The sequence below is a fragment of the Tiliqua scincoides genome, chromosome 3 (assembly GCF_035046505.1).
Source record: "Tiliqua scincoides isolate rTilSci1 chromosome 3, rTilSci1.hap2, whole genome shotgun sequence".
NCBI lineage: Eukaryota > Metazoa > Chordata > Lepidosauria > Squamata > Scincidae > Tiliqua > Tiliqua scincoides.
In genome coordinates, this window is record NC_089823.1 from 228,951,098 (window position 1) to 228,969,611 (window position 18,514).

Here is an 18,514-nt window from a genome sequence, read left to right on the forward strand (position 1 = left end):
CCAGAGATATTGCGGGTGCAAGTCTGTGTAATTCTGTGAAGGTGGATCAGGCCCGGGAAGTGGGTTAGGATTTGACAGGTGCTACTGCTGTTGAATCTGCCCCCTTCTCAGACCCGATCCACCCTCTTCCCTGCTCCCATCTCCTCCCTGTTCCACCTGCTTTCTGCCCCATTCCACCCCTAGTAAAAGTTAGTACAGGTTGTTACCTGCGAGGGTTCCATTCCTAGAACCCACATGTATGGCAAAAATCGCATTAAAGCAAATCCATTTAAAAAACAATGTCCCTTTGCAAGTGATTTAAAAACAGCCTTGCTGACCTTTGTGATGTAAGTTAGAGTCATTAGGCAGACAATCCATCAATCATTCTCTCTCCAGGCACTTAGAAAGGCTTCACTATGAGCCAGCAACCCCTCCCTTCACCCAGAGCGCAGCACTGGGAAAGAATGCAAAGTGATTATCTTTCTTTCACATGCTCAGGGATGGGAGGGGTTGCTTGCCTTGGAGTGAAGCAGTTCTAAGGGCCTGGAGAGAGAATGATTGATAGATTGTCAGCCTGCTGCCCTCTCTCGCATTAACAAGGCTATTGTCAAACAACTTTTTTCCTTTAATTTAAAGGGCCCTTCTCATCACATTGAGAAAAAACCACAGGTGAAAAATCTGTGGATAATTAGGTTATACCTGTAACAGCTAGCTGTTACTGTTATTGTTATGCATAGACTATTTAAATAACCATCATACCAGCACTGTAATGCCTGATCTTGTCTGATCTCAGAAGCTAAGCAGGGTCAGGCCTGGTTAGTACTTGGATGGGAGACCGCTTGGGAATACCAGGTGCTGTAGGTTTATACCATAGTCTTTTGAGACTGAAGGTTGCCAAACCAACAAGCTATGTCAATATCCCAATATTGCAGTCAGGAAGGTGTCCTGACTCTGAGATATATTAACTTGCCTAAAGTTTACCGTAGTGCCCCACCAGTACCATAAAAAACTCTCTGCCCACAAGAGCTTACAATCAAAGGTTGCAGTCCTATACACGCTTACCTGGGTGTAAGTTCCATTGAATTCAATGGATACGCATCTCTGAGTGTACCCTCTGCATAGAATTTCTCTGTATATTTTGTCAATGAGGGAAATAGCAAGGAGAAGGAAGGGATGATTGTTACCTGGGATGGTGTGCCCAGAATCTGTTCTACTACTTCCGTCTCCCTCTTTGAAAGAATCTGTTAACTGACAAGCTATAAACCATCCAAAGAATACACATTGTCTTTTCAAGAACAAAAAGTTCTTAGAAAAATCCACCAGGTAGAATCTTCAAATGACCTCTAAGGCTGACAAATCATCTGAAAGGAAGAGAAAGGCTATATGAGAGATGCCTGCTGTTTCTCGAGCTGTAAGTCAGAGGAAAATGCCAAGCAGGAGAGACTGAAACTCTCAGAGACTATTTAAAATTCCAGTAGGATAACTCTAACTGAATTCCAATTTCCTCCCCGAAACGGACAAAAAAGCATCTGAATGTCAGAAAATCACCACGTGCAACCTGGCCCTTTGACAAGTGGCAATTTATTTAGACCGCCCTCCAGAAATTGAAAAGCTATTCTTCTTTCCAAATGTTGCTACTGCTCTAATTGAAAGATTACAGAAGGCCCGCAGATCACCTTTCGACTAAATACTTTTGCAAGTGTCTACGAGAAGAGCAAATGCAAAGAACTCATTGGGTCATATTTTGTGTTCTATACACAAGCAGCCCCAAAATATTAGAGAGCTCCCACTCACTGATATAGTCCTGCCTAGAGAATTGTGGGGAATTGTGACATCAATGAACTTCGTATTTCCTGGTTCAGAAATTTGAATGTGGTAGACTTGCAATGTTCCCCATAAGACGTAAATTTCCAAAAGTATAGCCTTTATTTCAGGCTAGGCAAAGTTCTCCCTTCCACTTAGGAAATGATGATAGCTCAGTGGTAGAGCTCCTGCTTTGCACACAGAAAGTCCCAGGTTCAATCCTTGGCATCTCCAGGTAGGGCAGATAATTCCTATCTGAAAGCCCCATTGTGCTACTAGAAATCAGTTTTGACAACACTGAAGCTAAATGTACCAATGTTCTGTCTCCGTATCAGAAAGTTGGCAGCTCTGGGAAAACTGACTTTCCCGGTTCTCCTGGTGTCTAGATTGCAGCAGCAGCAGAGTGCCAAGCTTCAAAAGAGTACAAGAAGAGACTTTCTTATCTTCTGCCATCCCTTCAGGGCAGGTAGGGGTGAGAAAGGGAAAGGAAGGGATCCACTGCCAGTGACATTATAGGGCAAGATGAGTTACTATTTGGACTGGAAGTAAACCAGGCTATTTTCTGAGTTTTAAGGAAAATAGTTCCAAACGCAGTTCTGAACCTGACAGGGGTGGGGTGGGGTGGGGTGGGGAGTTTGCCTTATCTCTGATGGTACTGTTGAGTGATATGCAGTGGCGTCGCAAGGGGGGTGCGGTCCACATTGGGTGACGCGCACTTGGGGGGTGACGCGCACTGGGGGGTGACACACTAAAATCGTGGTGCTTAGGAGTAACTCCATCATATTATATACGAGTACTATTGGATGCAGAATTTCAAACGGAATGCAATGCAATAAACCAGAGTGAAATATCTCCTTTCTGTCAAAAGTTATGGTCAAAAAACTGGTGAACAAAAAAATGCATGGATCCCTATGGAAAGTGAAAGTGAGCCATATCGCGCGTTTACTTGCAGGTAGGAGAATTTGCCTTAGTCCGTCGGAAAAGGGCAGGCTGAGAAGAATCCAACAACACCAGAATGGTCCTGATCAATGAATGCAGCTCCCAAAAACACCTGAGAAGGAAGTCCCTCTATCCAAGCAGATGAATGTATTGAGCCCTATGGAAAGCGAAACTAAGCCTCATGGTTGAATTTACTCACTAGTAAGCAAACGTACCTTGGCTGGTGTGGAAGATCAGGTGAAGGAGAGTGCAAGGCTACCAGAATGGCCCTGATCCTATGCACCTGGAGCTAAACAAGTGCTCCAGAAGGCAGCCTCCCCCCCCCCCACTAAAAAGGATCGAAACAGATTTTTCAGCTGATAAGGTGAACTTTTTTGAGACTTGCAAAGCCAGGTGGATCCTGACAGTGATCTGGTTTAAACAGTAATTCTTAAATTAAACTGGGCACTGGGTAGGGCTGACAACCTTACTGGTTTTGGAGGGGGAGTGTTATTGCAGGCACGCTACAGAGGAAATTCACTTGGTGGAACAGGGCTGGATTCTGCTTATTTAATTATTTGTTTTACTTTAATTATTTATACTTATTTATTTTAATTTGCCTGATGATGTCACTTCCACCATGACATCACTTCTGGTGGGTCTTGGACAGATTGTCATTCTGAAAAGTGGGTCCCAGTGCTAAAAGTTTGAGAGCTGCTGCAATAAGGTATTAGTAAGTTGACGCCCTTGGGGTGTGTGTGACACCACTAGTGACCAAAATCACTAAAATCACAGTTTGGAAGAATGATACCATCATGTTATAGATCAATCAATGTGTAATTTCATGCATAATGTGTTCTATCTTTGTTCTATGAAAAAGTACAGCCCAAAAACCAGTGGGGGTGGAGTGATGGTACATCACCACAGCCACCACCTGGGGTGTTGCCCCGCCCACTGCATGGGGGGGTGACATGCTGGCATCCCGCACCGGGTGACGCGAACCCTAGTGACACCACTGGGGATATGCAAGCACCTTTCAGACTCATCCCTCTCAAGTACATCTTAGCTGAGTTATAAGGCAGAGTACCAGACTATATTTCACTTTTTACAAGGGGCAGGAGCAGCCTAACCACTAGGCCAGGGGATGTGGGTTGCATCAGTGACAGATTGCAGGTGGTGGTGGTGAAGGGACAGTTGATTTTCTGTGCCCTTCTCCCTAAGTCTGCCACCACCATCAACTACCTCCAGCCTGCTGTGAGTGCAACCCACACTGATCTGCTATCTGCCTGGTAAAAGGAATCAGAAAGTGGAGCACCCATCTCCTAACCTTTCTCCAGGTGCAGTTTCTTCAAATGCAAAAATGCAGACTTCCTGTTTGATTTACAGGTATCACACAAACAAAGGAGCACCTTTATTTACATAGTCCCTGAAATCAAATCAGAAGTCTTACACTTCTGCAAATGAAGAAACCACACAAGGAGGGTGTGTAGCTGCTGCTGTTTTGTTTTGTTTTTTTAAGTTATGCAAAGGCAGCATAGGGCAGCATTCTGAATCGTGCCACCTTTCATCCAGGCATTGAGGCTGCTTAGCTTTATCAATATGCAATCCTCATTTGTCCTCTGTTTTGGGGGTCAAATTATAACTATTTACTTAGCTTGATTGTACAAGCATATAATATAGAAGGACCAGCTGCTTTCTATGAATCCGCCTGGACACTACTTGTTAATGGCTTGTCTTCAGGTGCCCCTTCCTTCAAGGGTATGGCAGGTGGTAACCCAGAAATGACTTTTCAGAGGTGGTGCCCCACTTCTGAAGTATCCTTCCCAGAAGGTTCCTTGTCATCCTTTCTTTATTAACACTCTGGTACCATATTAATACTTTTTAAAAATTTTTTTTACCAAGCTTTGTCTGCTGGGAACTTTGTAGAAGCTGTTTTCATCTGGTGCTTTGTTTTTGGCTTGATACTATGTTTATTTCTCTGTTCTTCTGCTATTTGAATTTATTATCTGTTCATTTTCAATGTATTTGTTTTGGTATTACCAATGGGTATTAGACACCACATTAGACATTTGTTAAAAATTGTATTGGCAACCTTCAGTCTCGAAAGACTATGGTATTGCGCTCTGAAAGGTGGTTCTGGCACAGCGTCTAGTGTGGCTGAAAAGGCCAACCCGGGAGTGACAATCCCTTCCACACCGGGAGCAAGTGCAGTCTGTCCCTGGTCTGTCTCCCTGGCTATGGGCCTTCCTTCTTTGCCTCTTAGCCTCAGACTGTTCGCAAAGTGTCTCTTCAAACTGGGAAAGGCCATGCTGCACAGCCTGCCTCCAAGCGGGCCGCTCAGAGGCCAGGGTTTCCCACTTGTTGAGGTCCATCCCTAAGGCCTTCAGATCCCTCTTGCAGATGTCCTTGTATCGCAGCTGTGATCTACCTGTAGGGCGCTTTCCTTGCACGAGTTCTCTATAGAGGATATCCTTTGGGATCCGGCCATCATCCATTCTCACGACATGACCAAGCCAACGCAGGCGTCTCTGTTTCAGCAGTGAATACATGCTAGGGATTCCAGCACGTTCCAGGACTGTGTTGTTTGGAACTTTGTCCTGCCAGGTGATGCCGAGGATGCGTCGGAGGCAGCGCATGTGGAAAGCGCTCAGTTTCCTCTCCTGTTGTGAGCGAAGAGTCCATGACTCGCTGCAGTACAGAAGTGTACTCAGGACGCAAGCTCTGTAGACCTGGATCTTGGTATGTTCCGTCAGCTTCTTGTTGGACCAGACTCTCTTTGTGAGTCTGGAAAACGTGGTAGCTGCTTTACCGATGCGCTTGTTTAGCTCGGTATCGAGAGAAAGAGTGTCGGAGATCGTTGAGCCAAGGTACACAAAGTCATGGACAACCTCCAGTTCATGCTCAGAGATTGTAATGCAGGGAGGTGAGTCCACATCCTGAACCATGACCTGTGTTTTCTTCAGGCTGATTGTCAGTCCAAAATCTTGGCAGGCCTTGCTAAAACGATCCATGAGCTGCTGGAGATCTTTGGCAGAGTGGGTAGTGACAGCTGCATCATCGGCAAAGAGGAAGTCACGCAGACATTTCAGCTGGACTTTGGATTTTGCTCTCAGTCTGGAGAGGTTGAAGAGCTTTCCGTCTGATCTGGTCCGGAGATAGATGCCTTCTGTTGCAGTTCCAAAGGCCTGCTTCAGCAGGACAGCGAAGAAAATCCCAAACAAGGTTGGTGCAAGAACACAGCCCTGCTTCACTCCGGTTTGGATGTCAAAAGGGTCTGATGTGGAGCCATCGAAGACAACAGTGCCCTTCATGTCCTTGTGGAAAGATCTGATGATGCTGAGGAGCCTGGGTGGACATCCAATCTTGGGGAGAATCTTGAAGAGGCCATCTCTGCTGACCAGGTTGAAAACCTTTGTGATATCTATGAAGGCTATAAAGAGTGGCTGTTTTTGTTCCCTGCATTTCTCCTGCAGTTGTCTAAGGGAGAATACCATATCAGTGGTGGACCTGTTGGCTCGGAATCCACACTGCGATTCTGGATAGACGCTCTCTGCAAGTACCTGGAGCCTCTTTAGTACAACTCGGGCAAACAGCTTTCCTACAACGCTAAGGAGAGAGATGCCGCGGTAGTTGTTGCAGTCACCCCTGTCACCTTTGTTCTTGTACAGCGTGATGATGTTTGCATCCCTCATGTCTTGAGGTACTCCACCTTCTCTCCAGCAGAGACAGAGGATTTCATGCAGCTCAGTGACGATGATCTCTTTGCAGCATTTTAGGACTTCAGCAGGGATGCTGTCTTTTCCAGGTGCCTTGCCAAAGGCAAGGGAGTCCAGGGCCACGTGAAGTTCTTCTAGGGTTGGTTCACTGTCAAGCTCTTCCAGCACAGGCAGGCACTCAATGTTGTTCAGTGCTTCTTCGGTGACTACATTTTCTCTGGAATATAGCTCAGAGTAGTGCTGCACCCAGCGTTCCATCTGCTGCGCCCGATCCTGGATGACCTCGCCTGTGGCAGACTTCAGAGGGGCAATTTTCCTCTGTGTTGGACCTAGGGCCTGCTTGATACCATCATACATCCCCTTGATGTTGCCCGTGTCAGCTGCTATCTGTATCTCGGAACAGAGCTGGAGCCAGTAGTCGTTAGCACATCTCCTGGCAGTCTGTTGGACTTTGCTGCGAGCAGTTCGGAGGACCTGCAGGTTGCGCTCACTGGGACAGGCCTTGTATGCTGCTTGAGCTCTCCTCTTTTCCTCAATGACTGGTGTCAACTCCTCAGAGTGGGCTTCAAACCAGTCTGCCGCCTTGTTGGTCTTCTTGCCGAATATGGACAAGGCGGTGTTGTAAACGGTATTCTTGAAATGTTCCCATCTGTTGGATGCGTTTGCGTCGGCCGGGCCTGGAAGAGATTCCTCAAGCGCTTGTGCAAATTCCTCCACTCTTCTCTGATCCCGGGTCTTGCTGGTATCAATGCGAGGTCTTCCTTCCTTTTTCGTGTGATACAGTCGCTTTGTTTGCAGTTTCACTCTGCTGCACACCAGGGAGTGGTCAGTGTCGCAGGCAGCACCATGATAACTGCGTGTGATCTTGATGCTGGGAAGGCTGGAGCGTCTGGTGAGGATCAGGTCGAGCTGGTGCCAGTGCTTTGATCTTGGATGTCTCCAAGAGACTCTATGTTGGGGCTTTGTGTTGAAGAACGTGTTGTTGACACAGAGACCGTGATGACAGCAAAACTCTAGCAGTTTTTGGCTTGATACTATGTTTTTGGCTTGATACTATGTTTATTTCTCTGTTCTTCTGCTATTTGAATTTATTATCTGTTCATTTTCAATGTATTTGTTTTGGTATTACCAATGGGTATTAGACACCACATTAGACATTTGTTAAAAATATAAGAGTGGAAATTGTGTCACAGAGTTCAAACGCAGATGCTGTGTTGAGATGATATGATCAAAAAGGTGCTTTCAGTTCATCTCAGAGTTCATAATGGGACACAGAGCAGGAGTTCTGCCCTTAGTTAGATAGAGCCCACACGGTTTTCATGTTTTAAGAAGCAATCTCATTCTAAAAGGTCACTGCTGAATACCAGAAGTGAAGGGTTGCCAGCATAGCTGATTCTGAAGAAGGTGCAGTACTTGTCAGAGAGCACATAGGTGAGTCATCATGGCTTGACACCTCTCACCCACTAGCAAATCCCTTTCTGTCCATTTCAATGCATTGCAACAGCTGCAAACGGTACTGCTACACTTGATCTGTTAATAATGGCCACTGGTGCAATATCTTGGGCGGACTGCAGTGCTGGCACAATCCCATGGGGTGTAACTTTGCAGGCCTGTCACCGTAATCACACCCCATCCTGCACAGCATTTTTTTTTTCCATAGCATTTCCACTGAGCTTTGAAAGGCACTGATAAAACTGTCTGGAGGTCTCAAGTCTACCCTGCAGTGACACCAAGAGGGTGAAAAAAACATATGCTGGATCATTTCAGTGAATTCATTCTAGGAATACGTGTTTAAAATATCTTAAATATGACTGTAATCTTTAGTTAAGTTAATAAATTAAGAGATCAATCCTATCCTTTCCCCCCCCCATCGATGTAGCTGTACCAAAAAGGTGCACACTGTATCCAGCTGGGGGAGGGGAAGGGAATTATTTCCCCTTACCCCTCCATCAGTCTTCTGTTTGCCAATGGGTTTCCTTGGACTTGTGCCAGTTACAGATTTTCTAGGCAGCCAGGTGAGCCGAGAGACATGGCATGTTCTAAAGTGTAGAGGCAGTTGGAGAGGTCTCCTTAGGGCAGTGGCATACCTAGATGGGGTGCAAAGCACTAAGCTTTGCAAGGAATCTCACCATGGCATGCAAGTGGCTGTCCCCCTCCCCTTATGAACCATTCCAGGCAGAGGGAGCAAAATGGAAGGATTGACCTCTGTTTTGCTCCCACCACCGGGAATGACTCTGAAGGGGAGGGGCCCCTTGCACAGCGCATTCAGGCACCTGCAAAGCTTAGTGCTTTGCAGCCCCTCTAGCTACACCACTATCCTCAGGATAAGTAAATTTTTGCTGGTGTAGGACTGAACTTGTAACAGTGATTGAAAGGGAGGGGGAGGTGTAGGATTCTACTGCATGCTGGTGTTGCTGAATTCGCCTTCTCCCTCTTTCCCTTTGCCTCCCTCTTTCCACCCCCTTCCCTCCAGAAACTCCCTGGTTCCATTCCCTCCCATCCCCATTTCTCCTACCACTCACCCCCACTTCACCTCACATAGTACCAACAGGTAGTGCCACCAGCCCACATGCATGCTGCCAGTGATTGCATTCAGCAGAATCCAGGCACCTATGCCTCAGTCCTGCCAGTTATTCTGGCAGAATGCACATTTTGCCAGCAGACAATTTAGTTTGGGTTGGGATGCCCTTCATCGCTCAACCAGCCCCCCACAATCCATACTTGTTCTCTTGGCCATTAAAACAGAAAAACTTTCAAAAGCTTTATCAGTGTCATGGAAGACAGGCCAGTCAACAACTATGAGACCCATTCAGAGGCAGTGCACTTCCACTTGATTTGTTTATCATTTTTATTTTTATTTTACTTGCAGGATTTTTCTCCCTCCTTTCTCCCACACTGAAGAGGAATCAGGGCAGCTAACAATGCAAAAACATAAAAGCGGTACAATATTAAAAACACATTTTTTATGATTCATGAGGGGCCAGAAAGTTTTTAACCAAGAAAATCATTGATCAATCCTGGTCCCATTTAGCCCTTCCTTTTGCTTAAGAAATTCTCTAGGACGGTGGTTCTCACACATTTAGCACCAGGACCCACTTTTCAGAATGAGAATTTGTCAGGACCCACCGGAAGTGATGTCATAACCGGAAGTGACATCATCCAGCAGGAAAATTTTAAACAATCCTAGGCTGCAATCCTACCCATACTTACCCAGGAGTAAGTCCCACTGACTATCATTGCTAAAAGCATATACAGAGTAGCCTGTTAAAAGTAGAGATCTGTAACATTTCCCCAAATGCAGTCATATGCCATAGTAACATCAAGTCTAATATATTAAAAATAAAATATTGAAATGCATGGGGACCCACTTGAATTTGGCCCATAACCCACCTAGTGGGTCCTGACCCACAGTTTGAGAAACATTGCTCTAGGAGGACTCACTGCCCCTGCCAATACCCCTCCAGGAGTGATGTGCACCCCACAATCCCTCTTCCCATCACTTCTTCATTCGAACCAGGGCAAGGCCCTCTCTTGACTTTTTGCCTTTATCACAGTGGCTTTTATGATTTTGCTCTTTTCCTGTTGTTTTCTTTCTCGATTGTGCACCTTTGTGAGTCCATCGCGTGTCAGCCAATCAATCCCACATTGCCTTTAGCAACAAGGGCAGGAGAAGAAATAGTTTAAAATAAATAATTTAATATTATCTCTGTTACCTTGAAAAGTACCCTATACATCAATAGAAACAAGAAAGAATCCGGAGACAGCAAAAGACAAATGCATGCATTATGGCACAAGCATTCAAGGGCCTGAGAAGTGTATCCTCACTTGTCATCCATACACATCTGGGAACAGAAACTGGCAGAAGGGTGCTGTTCTTCACCAATATTGGCGGAAGGGTGCAGGGCAGGAGGTCTGGTCTAGAGCCTCTGTTAGCCCAAAGATAACATCAGAAGGTCGCCAGTTCGAGGACACTGGCAGCTCCCTGAACAGCTGAGAATGGCGAGATCTTGAAGCAGCTGACAAGCCCAGCTGAGTGATTCTACCTGCCCTTGGTATGAGCAAGAAGCGTCTTGGTTGCCCACCATGTGAGAGATGGAGCTGCTTGTCAGCCTGCGTGGGAGAACTGGAGGCCAGAAGTGAGACCAAACCAGGAAGATCCTTTCTGAAATGTTGTTGGTTCTTGAAAGAGAGAATCTCCATGATTGTAAAAGTCCCCTTGAGGGATTTAGAAACACCTGCCTATGTAAACCACCTTGAATAAAGTCAGAGGAATAATCCGATGACCAGAAAGGCAGTATATAAATACCTAGTTATTATTATTGTTCTTAAGTGAGGAGATAAATGTGTCCCATTTTGCTGAGGCAAACATCAAGAAGATCCCATGAAAAGGATCACATGTGCAGGGTGACCAGATATCATAACCACAAAAGAGGACAAGACACCCCAAAACGTAGGACATCCAAAAAAGTAGGACATGACAAAATAAAAGCTAGAAATACTTGCATATTGATTTAAGTAAGTAATTTAAACACTATATTATTATTAAATTTAAAACTATATTACATATAATTTATTACATATAGTTTATCAATTACAAGAAGGCTATGTGCTGCCTGCCAAGTCCCACTCACAGGAAAAAGGAGGACATTTAAGTTCTTTTCCAGGACATGAGGCTAAAAAAGAGGACATGTTGCTCCTGGAGTCCCAGGTAGCAGCTGTCGTTAGGGGAGCTTAGGGTTAGCTTCAGCGGATTTCCCAGCTGCGACCATACCTGAGTCACTCAGATCTGGCCATGGTGACCCATGCCCTAGTGACTTCCAGATTAGATTACTGTAATGCACTCTACACGGGGCTGCTTCTGAAGATGGTTCGGAAATTGCAACTAGTGCAGAACACGGCTGCCCATGAAGCCACTGCTGACGGTTTATTTCCAGGCTGAATTCAAAGTGCCAGTTTTGACTTTTAAAGTCCTATATGATTCGTGTCCAGGGTATTTGAAGGACTGCCTTCGTCCATATAATCCTACCCGTCCTCTCAGGCCCTGAGAGGGCCCTTCTGACTATGCCACCGCCATTAGAGGTAAAGGGGTGGCAGCCAGAAATAAGGGCTTCTCAGTGGTGGCACCTTGTTTATGGAATTCCCTTCCCCTGGAATTAAGAACAGTTCCCTCTTTGGAGAACTTTGGGCGAGGCCTCAAGACCTACTTATTTATGAAGGCTTTTAACTGCCACGGAGAGCTGATTTTTTTTTAATGAGCTGTATTTTAATTGTGGTGATCCTGGGTGCTTTGATTGTTTTTAATGTTTCAATTGTTTTATTTTATGTTGATATCGTGAGCTGCCTTGAATCCCCTTTGGTGTGAGAGAAAGACAGGATAAAAATCCTATAAATAAATAAATAAATAAATAAATATCCTGGAAAAAGAGGACATCAGGTCACCCTGCACATGTGCTGTCCTCAGATTTTTTTAACCTCACGTGTTTGACTCTGCATAATGATGGGATACACCTTTCTGTAATACTGACAATGCTATGTACCTTGTTACAAAGAAAATACAGCAAATTCTCACTTAAAGTTGCTGATAGGTTCTTGGAAACCGCAACTTTAAGCGAAATGACTTCAATAATAATAATAATAATAATAATAATAATAATAATAATAATAATAATAATGCAGGTATTTCTATACCGCCTTTCTTGGTCCTCAGATTTCTCCTTAGACTTTATTCAAGGCAGTTTACATAGGCAGGCAATTTAAATCCCCGTAGGGATTTTTACAATTTGAAAGAAGGTTTCTATCTTTCAAGAAACCACAACATTCAGATGTTTCTTTCTTGATCTGGTCGCACATTCTGGCCTCCATCCTCCCACGCTCAGAGCAGATGGAATAGCTTGGCTCAGCTTGTCAGCTGCTTCAAGGTCGCACGGTGCCGGTGGCCTCGAACTGGCGACCTTCGGATGTTATCTTCAGGCAAATGGAGGCTCAACCCTCTAGACCAGACCTCCTGCCCTGGTTTCTATCGAGAAACCAATCTTACCATAGGCTGATTGATATATGTAAACAATGGTTACATTCCTACAGCATAATATTTCTGGTCATAAAAACACCATCAAACTTCTAAAAAGACACCCAAAACACTTCTAATATTAAGCATTGAAATAAACGTGAGCTTTCTCGTGTGGTCATTTGGGGGGCTTGGGGGTAAAACCCACACAGATGTGAGGAGAATGTGCAAACTCCGCACAGACAGTGGCCTGGAATTATTTTTTCCTCATCAACTTTATGACAAAGTGACTGTGACAAAATGACTCTAAGCGAGGACTTACTGTACAAAAAGCACTGTTGGAAAACTGCGAGAGATGCATTGGACTGACTAATGATGGAGAGAGAGGTTGCTGGGTTAGATGAACCTTTGCTCTTATTCAACAAGGCAATTCTTGGGTTCCTATGTTCCTACAAGCCTCCATTTTCAGTTGCTTGCTCCCTCTAGTCATCCTACAGATGGCCCCAGTTGTGAAAACATCATAGCCAACACTTAATGCATGACAGAAATTATGTGCAGAGCTCTTAAGAGAAGAAAGTTGTTTTTGTTTCTTTGGGTTGTTGTTTTTTTTTTGTCGAGACACCATCTTTGTCCTGCTTTCTGTTCCCCTGGCTTAGATCTCCAGTCAAACATAAGGAAGCCCTTCAAACCTAAACACCAACTCCGGACACGCAGCAAACTGTTTAGCACGGCCTCTTCCGAAACATGAGCACAGGCCTTGCAAACATCTGAGAGCTGAGCAAAAAACACACCAAAAAAACCCCATCTGTCACTCCAACAGCTATCACCCTGTCAAAATGCCCCAGAGCAGAATTCCTTCCCCTGGTTTGAAAACAGTCACCGTCCTAGCAAGTGCCACCATCGTTAGACAGCAAGTATTTTTGGAAAGATGACAGCTGGCTTGTCAGATGTTAATGCCGAAGCACTCGGCATTTGAATGTTACAACAATAATGTGCTGAGCATTTATTCCTGCATTAGTGTACACGGGGCTGTGAAAACTACTGCCTCAACACTGTAGGGAAAAATGAGGCCAGGCTGTGCCACTTCTATTCATGTTGCCGGGTTCTCACTGAATACAAATTGCCATTGTGCCTAGTTTTGTTCGTATCGGATGAGGTAGTATCATGCAAACATCTGCCACTGAAACAGATATCACCCACTAACATCCCTGGGGCAAAATTACCCCCTGTAAGGAGGAATAAGTGCTGGTTACAGTAAGAGCTCCTGATGAGATGTCACAATGACTGTCTGAAGATTTAATGGCTGAAGTTGCGTGTGCCTCCCCCCACACACAACATGCTGTATATAACTATGAAATTGTATATAACTTCAGCTAGTGAATCTTCTGATTGATTCGCAGCCCAATTCTATCCTTTTTCTGCAATGACAAAACACGTGTTCAGTTGGCGCAAAACCACTGTAAGACATTTTGCGACTAGTTGGTGCTCTGATAGGAAGGCTGGAGCTTTTCCACATGTGCCAGCAGAGGATGCCTGCTGGAGTGGGTATGCCTGGCTTAGGGGCCGGGGAGGCCAGGGAGGGGGTGGAACAGGGCGAGAAAGGGCAGCAACAGGTGTAGATGGGTGGATCGGGCCCGGGAAGGGGCGGGATCGATGGTGCTGGCGTTTGCCGTATCCTATCCACTAACCTGGCCTGATCCACCTGCATGCCTAAACTCGAACCTGCACCAGCAATTGCGCTAGCACAGGTCTAAATTGACCCATAGTGGCTGCTGGAACTTACCCTGGGGCAAGGGGACAAGTGTCCCCTTACCCCGAGGAGATCTCCAGCAGCCAAAATTTCTCTGTGGGATGCAGCATACACACCATCGCTGTTGCATTACAGTGCAGGGGTTTAGTTAGGATTGGGCTGTCAGTTAGATGTCCAGCTGGTCTACCAACGGATTTCAAGTTTTTAGTCATCATGGAGTTCATTACACATCAACATGTCTGCCTTGGAATTTGTGCTTGTCTGCCTTGAAACCCCTATATGTATGGGTACTTGAAAATAGTTTTATTGCTTTGAAAAACTTGTATTAAAATGCAAAATGTTTTCTTTGCTTCATTTCGCAATTTAAATTCATATTCAAAGAATTCTAATGCCCAAAATATGCAAAGATACTACAAAAAAACATGAAAAGTAACCCTTGTTTTTATCATTTATCCAGCAAAGCGAACACCTCTACCTATGTGTTTTGGAGGATTCCAGGCACTGAGAAAGGATCTAGGGTCCACACTCAGGCTCAGTCAATACACGCACAGTGCTTAATATGAGTCAGGTGGTAGAGGTGGTAGAAGGGATTGTACCACTTCATATTGGAAGTGGGAAGAATCACCTATTTGAATACTCTGTGACGGTGGTGCCACTAGGGTTTGTGTCATCCAGTGTGGGAGGCCAGCATGTCACCCCCATGATGGACCACCTCCCATGCAGTGGGTGGACCAATGCCCTGGGCAGTGGGCATGGTGATGCACCAATGCTCTGCCACCACTGGTTTTTTGGCTATAACTTTTGATAGAGATATTTTGACAAGGTTTGTTTCATTGCATTTTGCATGAAATTACACATTGAGTGATTTATAACATGATGGTATTACTCGAAAATACCAATATCTAAAAACTTTGGCCAGTACTGGTGACACCCCCCCGTTAGAATCACCCGGTGCAGCCCACACTCTCCACACACCCCTAGTAACGCCACTGCTCTGTGAAAAATGGCCAATGCCTCGTGCTCCATATGCAGGTTAGGATACAGCCTATTGTCAAAGAAATTATTCAAAGCATGGTTACCCATGTCACGGGCCCAAACAGCCAGCCCTCTTGAAGGTCTGGACTTTCCCATCATTACCAGAAGTAGCTACATCTGCCTGAAAGTTCAGAGCAACGTCAAAAATCAAATTGAAAACCTTTCAGTGTTGTTTGACTAGCACAAACGACCCTGTCATCTTGTCACATTGATCTTAATGTCTAATGACTCCTGGGATGACAAAGAGCTAAATATTGAATACCCCTTCCAGTGCTTTGACTTCAGATTTCTCAGCTTCTCCAAGAAAAATGAAGCACTTAATTATTTGAATAATCAGGCTGGTGAATATTTGATTGCCTGAATCAAGGATGCTTTTTCATTCTCGCTCCTGAAATAGATTGTCCATTATTTACAATCCTATAGAAAAGATACCTGTTTCCACTCTAGATATCTGAGTGATCGAAGGTAGCCGCTGTAATGTTGATAATGTCCACATAAATATACAGGTGGGCTCCCCTATACACCGGGGGGGGGCAGAATGGAACCCCCGTGGATATGGAAATCACGTATACAAGGGGTGCCTGTATACAGTAAACAGAAGGCCCCTGCCCCCAGCGTCTGTTACACTACCTTTGTGTTTTATCTATAGCAATGGCAGCATGGGTGTTTTTACTTAAACTGAAGAACTTGCTTGATTAAACTGAAGAATGTGACTACAGGTAAGGAAGAGGGAGACTAATGAATGTTAACAGGAAAGAGCATCTGCGGATATCTGCGGGCAGGAGGTCTAGTCTAGAGGGTAGAGCCTCCATTTGCCTGAAGATAACATCCGAAGGTCGCCAGTTCAAGGCCACCGGCACTGTGCGACCTTGAAGCAGCTGACAAGCTGAGCCGAGTTATTCCATCTGCTCTGAGCGGAGGCCAGGATGGAGGCCAGATCAGAACAAAACATCTGAATTATTGTAGCTCTTGAAAGATAGAGCCTTCTTTCAATTGTAAAAATCCCTACGGGGATTTAAATTAGCCTGCTTATGTAAACCGCCTTGAATAAAGTCTGAGGAGAAATCTGAGGACCTAGAAAGGCGGTATATAAATACCTGTACTACTACTACTACTACTACTACTACTACTACTACTACTACTACTACTACTACTATTATTATTATTATTATTATTATTATTATTATTATTATTATTATTATTATTATTATTATTATTATTATTATTATTAACTGAAACCGCAGATACCTGATCCGTGGATACAGGGGCCTGTCTGTATAACTTTTTATTATGGATAGACATATTATCTTATGGGGAAAGAACATCAACCCAACTCTGCCCAGCCCACAGGTGTACACATTTGATCCCTATTGCATATATGCAACATTGGGCAGAAATGGCTTTAAAAAATAACTTTGCAAGAATCGAAAGAGATAAAGATGTTTCCCCTGTCTTAACGTTTGGCCCAATTCTGAGGACTTCCACAATTTGCTGTGGAAGGTGCTCTGAGAGCTAAAGTATGGCAGAATTTCAAACATGTTTTCCCAGATAATAATGGAACTGCCATTTATGAATCACAAGTCTAGAGCCCTTTATGGTGGACAGAGTAAGAATTGTAGGAATTGTGTCTCAGTTTAAAGAAGAGGGAAGTCACATGTGACTGTTTACAGCTCACTGTCTAACTCCTGAGCTTAAAATCACGCTTCTTCACTTTTGTATTTGTTTTGAATATGTTTTGTTAACAGATTTGGGGCCTGATCCTATCTGGGCCTTGCACTGCCAGAACTCATGTTAGGCAGCACAAAAGCCCTTTATGGTGGTGCAAAAACTGGGCTGCTGTTGCATGCTTCTGAGCCATGGCCACAAATGGCGAGAGGTGCAGCCTGCACGGCAGCGGCTCCCAGAGACGCCACTATTTATGGTAAGTCGGTGACTGAGTCGTGTCATAGGAGGAGGGAGAAGGGCAACAGGAGTTTGGGATCAGGGTTGGGGAGGGAGGGGATGGGTCTTAGAGGCAACAGCATCCTATCCACTCTTTTTGAACATGCCCCGCCCCCTTTTTTTCCTTGGACTTAAACCAGCTATATGGCTGGCATAGATCCGAGAAGACCTATAGGTCACCAGGAGGCTCACAGAGTGGTAAGGGAAAAATATTTTCTTTACCTTTCCCAGGCCTTCTGATCAGACCCCTGACCTGCCCCACCACTGTCTGCAGAGAGCATCCCGCTGGCATCATTGCCAGTAGTGGGAGGGATTAGAGACTTTAATCACAAGGCAGGTTATAAATATATCTATACGTATATATTTATTTATATATTTATTATTTTTATTTATATATATTATAATATATATTTATTATTATATATAAATGAAGGAAGGAAGGAAGGAATGAATAACCACAGAGGTAAATTGGCATGCAGGAATAGAAACAACTTCCCATTGTAGAGTGCACTGGAGCCCTTTCATCTGGACTCCTGGGATATGTAGACCCAGGAATAGCTGAACAATGCTCATATTTAGATTCCTCATTACCTGGAATAAATTCAAGCTTTTGGAATAATGAGTTCAACTGCAGATCTTGAAATGCATTATAATATAATAAATTCCAAGCTGGTGTCTGATGTAGTGAAGATGGGAGAAGGGAATTGTTACCATCAAAATTCCTGTCCTAGCAGTTTAATCACAATCAGAAACCTAGGGTTTTTTCCTTTCTTTTTACAATGCGAAGAGCCCAATCCTATCCTTCCCCCTGCTGATGAAACTATGCTCAAAAAAAAGCACACCATATCCAGTTGTGGGGGGCAGACTGGGAGGCTTTGGAGAGGAAAGGGGAATTATTTCCCCTTACCCCTCCATAAGCTCCTGCTTCACAGTAGGTCTCCTCGGACCTGCGCCAACTCTAGCTGCTGTAGGTCAAAGAAAGGGGTGGGGAGGCTTCGAAAAGAGGGGATGGGATCCGATGCACACCATTTCCGCTGGATCCATTCTGTCCCGCAGTCTTCCTACCGACATTCATCTCCCTGCCCCACCCATCCCTCACCCCATTGCTGCTTCACTTGTTCTGGTGGGGGTGGCGAGAATGGTGATGGACGCGGAGCACTGCTGACTCTTGAAGCAGTGTTTTTGAAATGGCCACTGACAGAATGCTACACGCTTGCAGCCCAATCCTATGCATGTCTACTCAGAATTAAGTACCATTTGAGTCAATGGTACTTACTCCCAGGAAAGTGTGGAGAGGATTGGGCTGTTGGTCAGCAGCCATTTTGTGACAGCGGAAGCATCTTCCACTATCCTAAATCCCTCCCCTCC

General features: G+C 44.8%; 1 pseudogene; it reads left to right on the top strand.

Moving 5' to 3' along the window:
- The first annotated feature begins 724 nt into the window (after window positions 1-724).
- Window positions 725-843, top strand: LOC136646734 (5S ribosomal RNA; annotated as a pseudogene).
- The last annotated feature ends 17,671 nt before the right edge of the window (window positions 844-18,514 follow it).